General features: G+C 44.3%; 1 pseudogene; it reads left to right on the top strand.

Annotated features, from left to right (window-relative positions):
• The first annotated feature begins 479 nt into the window (after positions 1-479).
• LOC147442526 (uncharacterized) lies at positions 480-11,458 on the top strand (annotated as a pseudogene).
• Positions 11,459-13,318: the final 1,860 nt, after the last annotated feature.

The raw sequence follows: 13,318 nt of genomic DNA, 5'->3' as shown, positions 1-13,318 counted from the left end.
ATTGTCTATGTGTGTTAGCTAGGGTGTTCAACTTGCCTTGTAAGAGTACCCACATGTGACAAGAAAGTTATTTGGTACATAATGGAAGTGTTTGTAGCCATCTAAACTAGTGCGAATGGCTACATGCAAGTTTCTAATGGAAATCTTTACCTATGATTTTCTACAGGTAGCTAGCGGGGTTGTTTCATTATGGTAGTTAGCCCAAGGATCATTTTTTTAAAATCTCAAAGGCCAGCTATGCCATGTGAGTGAAGAGGCACAAATGGGATCGTGAATTTTCAGTCTTCCACTTTCTCAGCACTCGACATTCAAATTCTTTTGCTTTAGCACCTCAGAGATGATGGATCCCAAGATGAAATTAATTCACTCTCTCTCTCAAGCATCGGATATGGATGCCGCCAGATGAGACCTTTGTTGCAATGAGCGCATTCTGAGTTACCATTGCGTAAGAGAGAGAAGAATCATTCTCTGGTAGCCACATGGCAACTCCGCTCTCTTCTACCTTGTCTGCACTCACCGCCCTTTCAGCATCTTCCTCCCAACCTTCACTGCCCCCAACACCTCTCACATTGAAACCATATTATCCTACCAAGACAGAACAAATAATTTTTCTAGAAATACGCAGATGGTCCTCATGGCCTTGACTGGGCGAACCATCCTGATCTCTTTCTCAGATATAGTGGTGCCAACCTTGTTCCGCTTGATCATTTCCGCCCTTTCCTAATCCTTTTCGATAACAAGCTGTATCAGAATGCCTTCATAGGATTTGTTGACATTGCCCCCCTCTCCAAAGCAACCCTTTCCTGGCTCTTGTCACATAGCCTTGGGCTTTTGGCATGGAAGAGTTATGGTTTCTCTACCTAGGGCCTCCACGTCAATCTTAGCAGTGGAAATTTACACCCTACCGAAGCCTATGTTATCAGTGGTGCCATCCCAGGTATTTTTGACATGCCTTTTGTTGCACATTATGCCCCTAAACAACATGTTCTTGAGATTACATGTGAATTTCCATTTGATTGAGTTGAGAACATGCTTCTCTGGTGATGTTGTCTTTGTTGGGTTAACATCAATATACTGGCGTGAGACTTGGAAATATGGTGAGAGGGATTTTTGATACTGTAACCATGATGTTAGGCATGCCCTTGGTGCCATCTCAATGGCTGTATCTGGCCTTGGATGGGATGCCCTTTTGTTGGATGGTTGGGGAACTGGTGATCTTGACTATGTACTCGGTGTTTCTGGTCGCAAATCAATCCCCGCAAGATCGCCAAAGAAAGGGTGTTATCCGGATCTTGAACTGGAGCATGCAAGCTGCCTAGTTTCATGCTTTCCTCGAGATCACCTAGCATCAATGACTACAGATAAACTTGTGAGGGATGTTCAAATGCAATAATTCCATCTAAGAATATGGTGCAAATGGCTACCCGTAGAATGTCATAGGTAAAGTGGATGGGTATACTTGATTGCCTCACTAAAGATCTTGTGTGGTGGCAAATCATTGCTAACTCTTTAGAAGCCTTGAGGAAACCCACGACTCCCGTATGATTATTGATGGAATCTTGGCCTTCACGAGAAGGGATGAATCTATACAAATCTTACACATTATGGAAAGTTATAACTAAGCGGCGTAGTGTTGTGAACATGGATAGGAGACAGCCCCTGTCTATTGATCGTTTTTATCAAATTTTATTGAATTCCATGTCCTTGAGTCCAGATATGGTGCTTCAAGGTGTGGCTTCGCAAGTTCTATTTAGGATATTACATATGGCCATTTTTGTTCACAGAGTGATAGGCCTTCCAAAAGGTCTCTACATTTTGGTTCCATTCGGACCATGAACAAGGATTACAAGGAGATTTGAGGCAGGACTTCATGTGGGAAAATCTGTCTAATTGTCCTAAAACATTACCCTTTCACAAGCTAGCGGAAGCCAATTATGAGAACTTAGCAATGCAGGTGTCCTGTTAACCCTCACGGCACACGGACACCCTATCGCCTACGATGGACGTGTATTATGTATTTGGTAGAGTCAGGTACCGGGCTTGTCGGACCAATAGGAAAAGGGTAAGAGTGATCGCCGATGAGAGGCGCACTCTAACTAGGACATTCAAGGGGTTAGTTGGCTAAGCATGGGCGCCCAAGTGTGAATGGGGTGAGCTCATATAAAAGCCAACTAAACCTAATTTTTACTCATTCTCTCATTTGTGCAATAGAAGAGTGCTCTTGCTCCATCTCCATCTCCATCTTCTTCTTCTTCACCTCCTTGTGTGTGTGTGTGTGTGTGTGTGAGAGAGAGAGAGAGAGAGAGGGAGAGTGTGTGTGCGATCGAGCATTACGAAGGCACGGCGGCGGCGGCGAGGCGGTTGAGCGCGGCACGACTGCAGCTTCTTCTTCATCGCGGCGAGGAATCCACCACGAAGGCGAGCATAGAGCGGTGAGTGACACACCCTTTGCTCTCTTGAGCTTGCTAGTTTAGGCTTGTTGTGTGCTTGGAGCCGTCTACGGCTCGCACACGGTGTATCGGCAAGTCCCTTGCTTCGACAGTGCGGCAAGGAACGCACATTTTTGGCGCCACTGCCGGGGATATGCCCTACACTAAGCTCGGTTAGCACTTTACGCTTTCTTGTGGTGCAATCTCTATCATAGGAAAGGCAGGGAATGAGTGTGTGTAGCTGTGTGGAGATTTCTGTTTTGTGCGTTTTCTACGTTTTCTGGTTTGCACTGCACAGTTAGCATTTTCTGCATTTAATTTTCAATTTCTGCATTTTCTGCGTTTAATTTTCAGTCAAGTTCCAATTTCTGCAATTTTCTGCATTTTCTGTGCTTTTTCAATTTTCTGCATTTCTTGCGTTTTTTCAATTTCTGCAATTTCTGCATATCTGCATTTTCAATTTCTGCGTTTTCAATTTCTGTATTTTCTGCATCAAAAAAAAAAAGAATCTTTTTTTTTGAAAAAAAAATTAGTTTTAAAAAAAATCGGAAAATAAAAACGTGAGTGAGCGGGAGGTTAAATTTTTTGAAAATAAAAAACGCGACTCTTAAAACGGACGGGTTGGTTTGTATAAAAGATAGATCGGGATCGGGATCGGGATCATTTCCCCAAGCCCAAGCCCAAGCCCAGGCCCAGGCCTCAGTCCTCTGATATATATACTAGACTCACTCTTATATATATACCCTACTCCCTCAAGAGAGAATGAGAGCATGTGGGACAAGTCCTCCACTCTCCTCCTTTCTCTTCCCACTTGCACCCTTAAACTTTCTAGTTTGGGTCTAGTTCCCTACTGGAAATTGACAGTTTTAGGGATTCCGAGGGCATAGAGTGACCAAACGGAGGGCTGTAAAGCACGGCACGACCCTCTGACCGATACGCTCGTTTCGAGCTATCACACGGCCCATTCCACGACACGCTCTAAAAAATCTAGCAAAAAAACAAACAAAAAACACACTAAAAACTAGTCACAAGGCCTCCTAGAGCAACTTTTTGACACCTTAGGGTATCAAAAGCACATGCACTTACGCTCTGGGCGGGTGCTAGAACACGAGCATATTGAGGGTGCCTCTGTTCATACGGACACCCATTACCCATCCACGATAGGATCTAGACCCTCAGCGGGGACACAAGGTAGCACCACCCAAGACCCTAAAATAGCCGCTAGTGATTCCTCCTCCGACTCAGAAATCATGGAAGCATACCCTACCCAAAAAACTGAGAGAGAAGGCCATGCACCTCCCGAAGCTCCACAGCCTAGTACTAGTATGTTTAGCCGTTTCATGGAAACATTAGGTAGAGCTACTCGCTCGGAACCTGATGCAAATGAAGCACACGAAGGGGGTGGGGAAGTGGACTCTCCTTTCACATCGCACGTGGACCCCACACCCCCAAAGAGTGTCCATGTGGATATCCTGCCAACTTCTTACCAAGAAGGCCCTGTTGAGCTGCCTCCTTCAGAAGTTCCCTCTAGAGTACCGTTGGTGACAAGTAAAACCACGGGGAGAAACATTGCTTCTACCTCACAAGAAACCGTTAACCCGTCGACTCTAGAAGGATTGTTCATTAATGACCATTGGACATACGACCTCCACACTGAGGTGTTGACGGATCTACACTCTGGCCACGCCTACCATGTAGGATGGATAGAGGTTGTACAATCCACCTCTAGTGCCACGAGCATCGAAGATCAACAGAAAATGATCTGTAATGTTATCCATGGCATTATTCAATCAGAAAGGCAAAACCGAGGGGTAAATATACTCTCAACTGGCCCCATGAGATTTCTGGATACGAGCAAGGCTCAACAGCCTACTCTATCACAAATGGAGACTCCTCTGATGAGCCCCATGGACCCATCTTACGTCATTTCACCTGGGGTCTCTATGCAATCTGAGCCTCCGAGCGACAACTTTAGCTTCCCTAACTTGGCTCAACCCTCTATTAAGGAAACACAGTGCTCACTCCAGGGATAAGCCTGACAGAGAATGTACCGATGACATCTACGGTTAGCGCAGTGCCACTACCTAGTGTCGTAGTACCTAATATGGGGCCTCGACCGTATGTGCCTCTAGCCCCTTATGCACACATGGCCCCCACACCTTCAATTGTACCACTTGCTTATGCTCCTCGAGTGCCGCTCCCTAGCTCTTATCCGAGTGGACCTATGCCCGGTTATGTTCCATATCCTGCATCATCCACACATATGCCAAGACCGGTACCCGTTCCTCTCCCACATATGATTCCAAGAGTACCTCCACCAGCCCTGCCTCCTCACATAGGTGAGTTGACAGCGTTTGCTCAAACCATAGGTCAATCTATCACGGAAAATATGCGTCATGCATCTGATAGAGAGCCTAGAAGTAAGGCAGTACAAATTGCCAAACTCCCGCAAAAATTCAATGGGGACGAAGATGCTAGGAAACACATTGAAGTGTTTGAACAAGTATGTGATTCCTTAGGGGAACGCAACGAACTACATAAGTGCAATGCCTTAAGCTTGACATTAAGTGGGAAGGCTGGAGATTGGTATAGAAGCCTAAGGGTGGACGAGAAAACAATCTACCCTACCCTTCGAAGGTTGTTTCTAAAGGAGTACATACGAGAAGGTGTGCTTTGGGGTGTAGCATCTCAGCTACAGAAGGCCGAACGTAAGGAAGGAGAGTCAGTAAGGGACTTCATTAGTCGTCTAAAGCACTTAAACTCTCGCTGCCCTGTAAATGAGCACTTCAACAATAACCAATTGCTTGATCGATTCATTCGAGGGTTGAGGAACGAAGGAATCTATAATGGACTAGTGATTAGAGGTATCACAACCTGGGAAGATGTCACTGCCAATGCAATCCAATTAGAGGACAACTTGATGATAGCAGGCATGAGGGTGTCTACTGACACGAGATCCACTAGCTCACAAGCCATTGAGTATGAACCCATGACTGCAAAGCCCATTGCCAATGAGCCAAAGGTATTTGAGACATTCTTGACAGACCTCACCAAGGCAATCCAAGAGTCTCTTAAGGATAATCGACCCCCTCAAAATAGTCACATGTATCCAAGAAGGGAGCAACAATGGTGTTCCATTTGCTTAGGTCCACATAGCACTAGTGAGTGCCCTACGTTTAGAGTAAAATTTAATGGAACTTGCAACGCATGTGGTAGGTATGGTCACCAAGCTAAGGATTGTTTAATGATCAAACGTATGATGTCAAATAGACCACCTGTAGCCTGGACGGATGCACCTCGAGCTCCTGTATTGATGCCTGCTCCACTTGTTGAGCAACTACCGCAACACATGGTCCCTAGATCTCAAAATGTTGTACAAGCTACACCGCTACCACCTCCTGTGCTAGGACCGCAGCCTTTGCATCCAAGAGTCGCCCCTATGAACCAAGTGAGTTGCGAGCCATCTAATGCTTATGCAGATGGTTGTGAGGAGGAAATAGACACTAGTATTGCCTACGGACTTGATACATTGGAAGAGTGTCCTATATACTACATGGAAGATTGTTGGGGGCAAGTCAAGCCGGTTTATCAAGCTGCTGCTCTCGCATCCAGAGGTCAAAATATCAACACCTAGGCTAGGAGGCCACCTCTTCAATGCTACGAGTGTGGTGGACCACATCGGGCAGCGGAGTGCCCTATTAGGCTGCAAAAGAATGCTGCACAGATGCAAATGAATCAAGGGAGCACGTCTGCAATGCCAATACTCACATGTAATCGTTGTGGCATAGATCACTTGATTGCCCAATGCCCCTATAACCCAAATGCGCCTAAAATCACACCCCTAAATTTGGTCGAAATTTCTAGTGTGACATCGCCAATACCACCCGTCGCACCCGCTTATGCGATTACACGGTCCATGCTTCAAGGGCCAGGCCATATCCTCGAAGAGAGAGATACCGCGTCAGTTATCCAAGCAAAGAAAAAGAAGACACGAAGGAAGAAGTCGTAGAATACGGAAAATTCAAAGCCAAGTTCCAAAAAAAACATAGGAACAGGAGATGACCCCATGTATATGAATGACCTCGAGGATGATTCAGATTCAGTCGAGACAATGGAGACTAGAACCAATACCACAAAGGGAAAGACCGACAAAGAAAACCGTAACATGGAACCAAATGAAAACCGAATAAGAGAAAACCATAAAGAGCCTCTGAAAACACCACAAGTGTTTCCAAATCCAATCCAAGACCCCCAAGATAAACCACAGGGGCAAAAAGGGAAAAATCGTAAAAAGAAGATTGGGACGTACCCAAACCCAGTAGACGAGATTAAGCAGGTGAAACATCTAAGAGGTTTAGTGGAGGAGACTCAAAGGAAACTAGAACCAAAACCCATGCATGTCAAAATTCATGACACAGTGTTTCCCACGCAAGTTCATCCACCCCACATGAACCATAGACCGTTAGCCATATCTAGTATCATCCAAGAAGGGAGTGAGGACGGGACATCAGAAAGTGAGCATACACCTTTCTTGTTGGAAAGGATGTTTAACGAAGGAATACCTGATCCCATTGAGGAATATGAGATTCCATCCTCACCAGTTCCTAGTCAAGGACCTACACCCTGCAAAACGCCAATGAATGTTGCCAAACTAGTGGACTTCATGTCTTCTGAGGTCCGAACCACGATCATAGCAAAGCTGTATGGAGATCCTGAGTTATTCCTTGCACTTCGAGCATTCCTTAACGGAGAGCTACGAACGAGATTACCGCAGTTTGCACAACCAAATAGGCCTGACTCGATTATGATTGATGAGGAAAATCATGTGCAATCACTTGACTTAAATGGACACGAGTCTGTGATCGAGGTACCCATTAACGAATTAGGGCAGTATTTTGAAGGCGACGAGTCTAATGCGACCCTACCCATCACTACCAAGGGATTAACTATAAAGGGAATTCTTGATGGTGATGCAGGAGTTAGCATCGTTACAAAAGATTGTTGGGAATCCATGGGAAAACCCCACCTCAGTGTTACTAACATTGTGGTAAAGATGGCAAATGGTACCATAGCCAAACCTATGGGGATGTTCAAAGATCTTAAGATCAAAGTTCTAGGACACAAGGTACGACATACGTTCATTGTAATGGATTTCTCTAAACACCTTATGTCATATGAAATGATTTTAGGATGACCATTCATGAGGGAAGCACAAATGGTTCATGATTGGTCTAAAAATCATGTCTATTTGCAATTCCAAGACTCTGTCCTTAGAGTGGATTTGGTGACTGGTAAGGTACACCCCTTAGGGAGTAAAACCATTATTGATCATCGCTCTGACACCACATTTCACTCGGCCCCACTACAATATTGTTACACTTGTAAGAAGGATACAGACATTGGCCAAGATTCTCCTTATATGGATATCCTACCTGGGATGACTGAGTCGGACAATGTGGATTGGGTCCACCTAGCATCAACCATAGACACTTGGGGAAATAGGGAGACGACCTGGGTAACACCTGAGGGGGATGAAATGCCTATACCCTTAAATATGCTACAAGCAATGCATATCGCTTCCGACAAGACTCATCCTAATGTAACGAAGAAAACATACAAGTGGGTCCCTAAAGCTTCTTTAGTGACCATAGCTAGTGCAAAAAAACAGAAGCCTTGTAAGAAATGTACCACTCGCTCCAAGAAAAGTAAGAAAATGTTGCGATGGATCCCTAAACGACTATTGGAAGCCCAAGGCTACTATCAAGGAAATGATCAAATCTGGGTGCCAAAACGTAGATTGTGCTCTTACCTATCACCTGACCCAAGTGAGCCCAATCCCGTAGCTCCAAAACGAATCAATGATTGTGGAAAGAAAACAATCACAGAATGCTACACACCCGCTCCCGAGCTAGTTTGGGTACCAAAGAAAGAACGAATTGTTCCACCTAGCTCAGGAAGGGGGGAGTCCCATGAAGATTCTAGCTCATCATGTAATACATCCATAGAGGTAAAAGCTTCTACACAGCCTCCATCTATAGTAGTGGACCTCCATGAAGCTACAAAAGAATCCACACCTCCCAGTGTTCAAGAATCACCTGATGAACCACTTCAAGTTCGATCCTGGGAGAGTACCTTACCACCCTTGCAACTTGACGAGGCACCTAGGGTAATAGAAAACTACTGGCAAAAATCCTCACCTATTACCAACTGGAACAATTGGTTTCAAAGGGTGACAAGCTCATTTCAAACGGTATGATCTACCCAAGGAAGGGGGGAGTGTTGCTGACATCCATCATTCACTTGCTTCCCTCTCAACCTTTTTCCTTGACCTCTCAATCACCGATCTTAGGGAATGTACATATAAAGCTTTATACTCACAAAAAACAAAAAAATAAAGAGCAAGAGCAATTCGCAAACGAGTATGCACATTAAAAGTCAAAACATTGACTCAGACCTACACATGTCACATCTGGTACGGTGAAACAGAAACCTATGCCATAAAACACCTTTGATCCTCATCACTTGAGTGATGGAGGGTAGGTAAGATTAGTACGATAGGAGTCGAGAGATTAGCAAAGTTCTCTTTTCCCACTGATGTGCCTCCTAGAGGTATTGTTTGTGTTTCATAGTGTGTACAGGAGCGTGTTGCTATTGATAGGATTTGGACCTTCATGGAACCTTCAAATCAAGCGCGACCATCGACACAAACAGGTGTTTCTTGTCCATTAGCATTGCCCCTTATCTTTTTGCATCCATGTTTGTCTGCTTTGATTGTGATTGGTAGCATAATATTCAGCGCATTTTCTTACTATCAAACATTTAATTCAATGTAATGTTTTGTCATAATCACTTATTTAGGTGTAAAAATCAAGCAGTCCGACTAAGCTAGTTTGACCAAGCTAGGTGTTAGAGATCTTCTCTTAATACCATGGGGAATGCCTTCCTAATAAGCAATGGTTACTTAGGTTCTTAATCCGATTTAGGCAGCATTGTATGAAATGTACTAGGGCTTTCTAGTGGGCTTAACCCTAGTGACCTTTAGTTTAAGTATTATAAAGGGAGTTTACTAATGTGATGAGCTTGGGGAGGGTAACAGTGTTATATGACCCCCCAAAGTTACAAAATTAAAATGTTGAAAATGAACAAGCAAAAAATCAAAGTGTCACAATGTAAAATTTTAAGCTGGAAGAGAAATCTCAGCTTGATTTGGTACTTCACTCACGTGTATTGCCTATGGTACTAGAGCCCTAGAGGTTCCCAGTGTGGGAGCTTTTCCTTGAAAAGCAAAAAACCCAAGGCATACAAAATAAGCACACACATCATAATTGAATCAATGTGAAAAGACCTTGGGGGGTCAAAGAAAAAGTAATCAGTCAGGCGATGATTTCATGAGAAATTCCTTTTATGGTAGCTTAACTACAAGGTTTTCTAGATATAGCCTCTAGTCAGCCCTCGAACATGAATACTTGGCTCTCGCGATTAAACAACTTAATTGACCAGAGAAAATTAAGAAGCTTACCCATGGTATTAATATTCGATCTCTAGTGCCTTTCCACCGTCAAATTAGCGACCCCAGACTTGTTTAATTTTTTACCTTTACATCTGTTTATGCATTTGATTACATTGAAATTTAATGTTCATTGCTGACAAATTGTTTGAAATTCTTTTTCCAATCAATGTGTCTACCTAAAACTGCATATGCTTTTTAATCACTTATGAGAATGCCATTACTGTGCCAATGTTGTTTGATTTTGCAGTGACTGAAGAAGGCTAAGGACATTCATCTCAAATGCTCTTCCACCTCGACGAACCAGCTTCAACTCAATAGCTTCCGAGGACGGAATCTACATCAGGAAGGGGGGCATGTTAACCCTCACAGCACACGGACACCCTATCGCCTACGATGGACGTGTATTATGTATTTGGTAGAGTCAGGTACCGGGCTTGTCGGACCAATAGGAAAAGGGTAAGAGTGATCGCCGATGAGAGGCGCACTCTAACTAGGACATTCAAGGGGTTAGTTGGCTAAGCATGGGCGCCCAAGTGTGAATGGGGTCAGCTCATATAAAAGCCAACTAAACCTAATTTTTACTCATTCTCTCATTTGTGCAATAGAAGAGTGCTCTTGCTCCATCTCCATCTCCATCTTCTTCTTCTTCACCTCCTTGTGTGTGTGTGTGTGTGTGAGAGAGAGAGAGAGAGAGAGGGAGAGTGTGTGTGCGATCAAGCATTACGAAGGCATGGCGGCGGCGAGGCGGTTGAGCGCGGCACGACTGCAGCTTCTTCTTCATCGCAGTGAGGAATCCACCACGAAGGCGAGCGTAGAGCGGTGAGTGACACACCCTTTGCTCTCTTGAGCTTGCTAGTTTAGGCTTGTTGTGTGCTTGGAGCCGTCTGCGGCTCGCACACGGTGTATCGGCAAGTCCCTTGCTTCGACAGTGCGGCAAGGAACGCACATGTCCTACTTTCAGGTTCGTTTAATACTACCAAGTTGTGTATTGTAGGTTTCTAGGTTATTTTGTGTTCTGATGACCCCTTCTTATGGGCAGGAAACAGCAGGATCTAGTTGTTTTAGTTTAGGGATGATTGCGTGCTTTGACACAATCAGGCAAAGGGGTGCTTGGATGTATACGCGTTCTTGGACAACTGTTGTATCTTGAGGCTCATGCAATTGGCATCTCAACAACTGGGGTAAAATGTTATTCTAATGATGCAGGTCTCTCTCTCTCTCTCTCTCTCTCTCTCTCTCTCTCTCTCTCTCTCTCTCTCTCTCTCTCTCATGTTGTCATGGATTTCTTGTTTTTACATGCATACTTAAGGTAGATGTGAACATACATGGCAATTGCTCCTCACAGAGAAATCTGCCCCGGAATGAATGATTGATCTTATGAGACCTATTAGCTTTTGCAATGCATGACATTCTTGTTCTGGAGGGAAAAGAGTTCCAAAGTATATACCACTTCACCATCAGCAGTGTAGTGGAAGACAGAAGGATTACGGGGTTACCGCCCTTTCCAGCCTTGGAGTAGAGCGATTCACCATCATAGGTGAATTTTTTTGTACATGTTTATTGAAAGCTATAGCTATAGGGCATACAACTCAATTTATGGGTTAAGGTGTATCTCTTGGGTGTGTAAATATTTGAGGTCAATTATCAAGGGGACCTAAGTAAGGAGATGAAAATTAAGTGACAAATATTGCCATCTTTTTTGTTGCGCCAGGAAAAATTTGGGATCACGACAAATGAGAAGTGAGCTATGGGAGTAACATGACAGTAGAGACAACCAATCTTAGGCATGAGTTCAGCGATGTAGATGAGATGGAGAAGGATTGGGATGTAGATGAGGGTGCACAACTTGAGCCATGTGACAATGGCAAGGAGTAGTACATCAGTGATGGATGATGGTTTATGCAAAGGGGAGTGGGGTATGTATTCAGAGGCCTAGAAGATGAGGTAGATGATCAGATTGACAGGGATAGCGCATACAAGACATAATAAGCTGACATTGATTCGAGTTTTGAGGAGTTGGATGGTAGCTGGGATTTATGTCGGGAGTCAGAATGCAGAGCAGATGAGGAAATTGATCAGGTGATTGAGTGTGACAAGATAGATGCAGGCAGCGTATCATGTGGGAGGCATGCCAAGACACCCTTGCAGGGCTGGGAGAAGGCATTGTCGGACATAGAGGAGGACGAACAATTGCAGTAGACAAGGGCCACCGGGTTGTGATCAAGATCCAGGTGAAGATGCATGAGATGGAGGGCCACGAAGGCCCGGGTGTGCAAGAAAGTTCGACAGAAGTATTGGTTTAGCCACATGTATGTAATACTCACAGGGAGATGCTTGAGTGGGGCATTTCTCCACCCATGCTAGCAAGTGATACCAGGGAGCCAACTCACGGTGAATGCTTGCACCACATATGATTAGACATACCTACTTGCATATGTGAGCTCCCGGACTCATGCACCAAGCTACGTACGATACATAGCCCACGAGAGCTATTGCCCCATCTTTATGCAATGCTGGAGGGGTTGAAGAATAGCTAATGCGATAAGAACCTTGTTGCATGCTCGCGACTTGCACTACAGGAGAGGTTATCTCACACCTTCACACCGTTGGACCGTTGGACCGCATCGAGAGGCAAGATTGTCAACGATTATGCATGTTGATTTTAGATCAGTCACGTGGGCTTTTATCACACATGGAGTGGAGCTGAGGTGGCTTATGTGCAACTAGGTATGCATTAGGGTGGCCAGAGAGAGCACTCCACAAGCACAACAAGGGACAACAATTACATCAGTTTTGTGAGAGGATCGCAACTCATCCATGTGGACTCTCGTTAGGCATGCAGGTAAGTGGAGATGGCTTCTGTGCAACCATACATACATTGGGATGGCTGGAGAAAACTCTCCATGAGTGGAAAACACGGTGCAAATTGTATTCTTATCTAGTTGTTTGCATGTTCTTGTATAATTTGTGACCCATTGCAACTATCTGAGAAACTTGGGCCTAGCTTGTTTGATTTCTTAAGGGCTAATAAGTATTGCCCATTCTCAGTTTCTCTCGTTTGGGAATTAGGTGGACAGCTTTTGGAGTCTGTGGCTTGTATGTTAGAAAAACCATTCATTTGCAGTGTCTGGCTTACTTGGTTATATCCTGAACCGGTTATTCACAAATGGTTTCTAGTTAGTACAGTAGCTAGACATAGTCAGAAGTTTATACACACGGATTTGAAACCTGAAAATGTTTTTCTTGTATCTTCTGAGTACACAGATCTCTGTGATCCCAAGGTAAATTAACAGATCATGCAGCATGCACATGTTTTAGTGCTAGCAATATGTGAGTCTACTTAGTTCATTTGCTTTGAGGCTATTTTTGTGGTGTGCAT

This window comes from Adiantum capillus-veneris, chromosome 14, assembly GCF_014529385.1.
Source record: "Adiantum capillus-veneris isolate H3 chromosome 14, ASM1452938v2, whole genome shotgun sequence".
Classification (NCBI taxonomy): Eukaryota; Viridiplantae; Streptophyta; class Polypodiopsida; order Polypodiales; family Pteridaceae; genus Adiantum; species Adiantum capillus-veneris.
The sequence above is the reverse complement of the archived record's forward strand: the minus strand, read 5'-3'. Positions and strand labels throughout refer to the sequence as shown.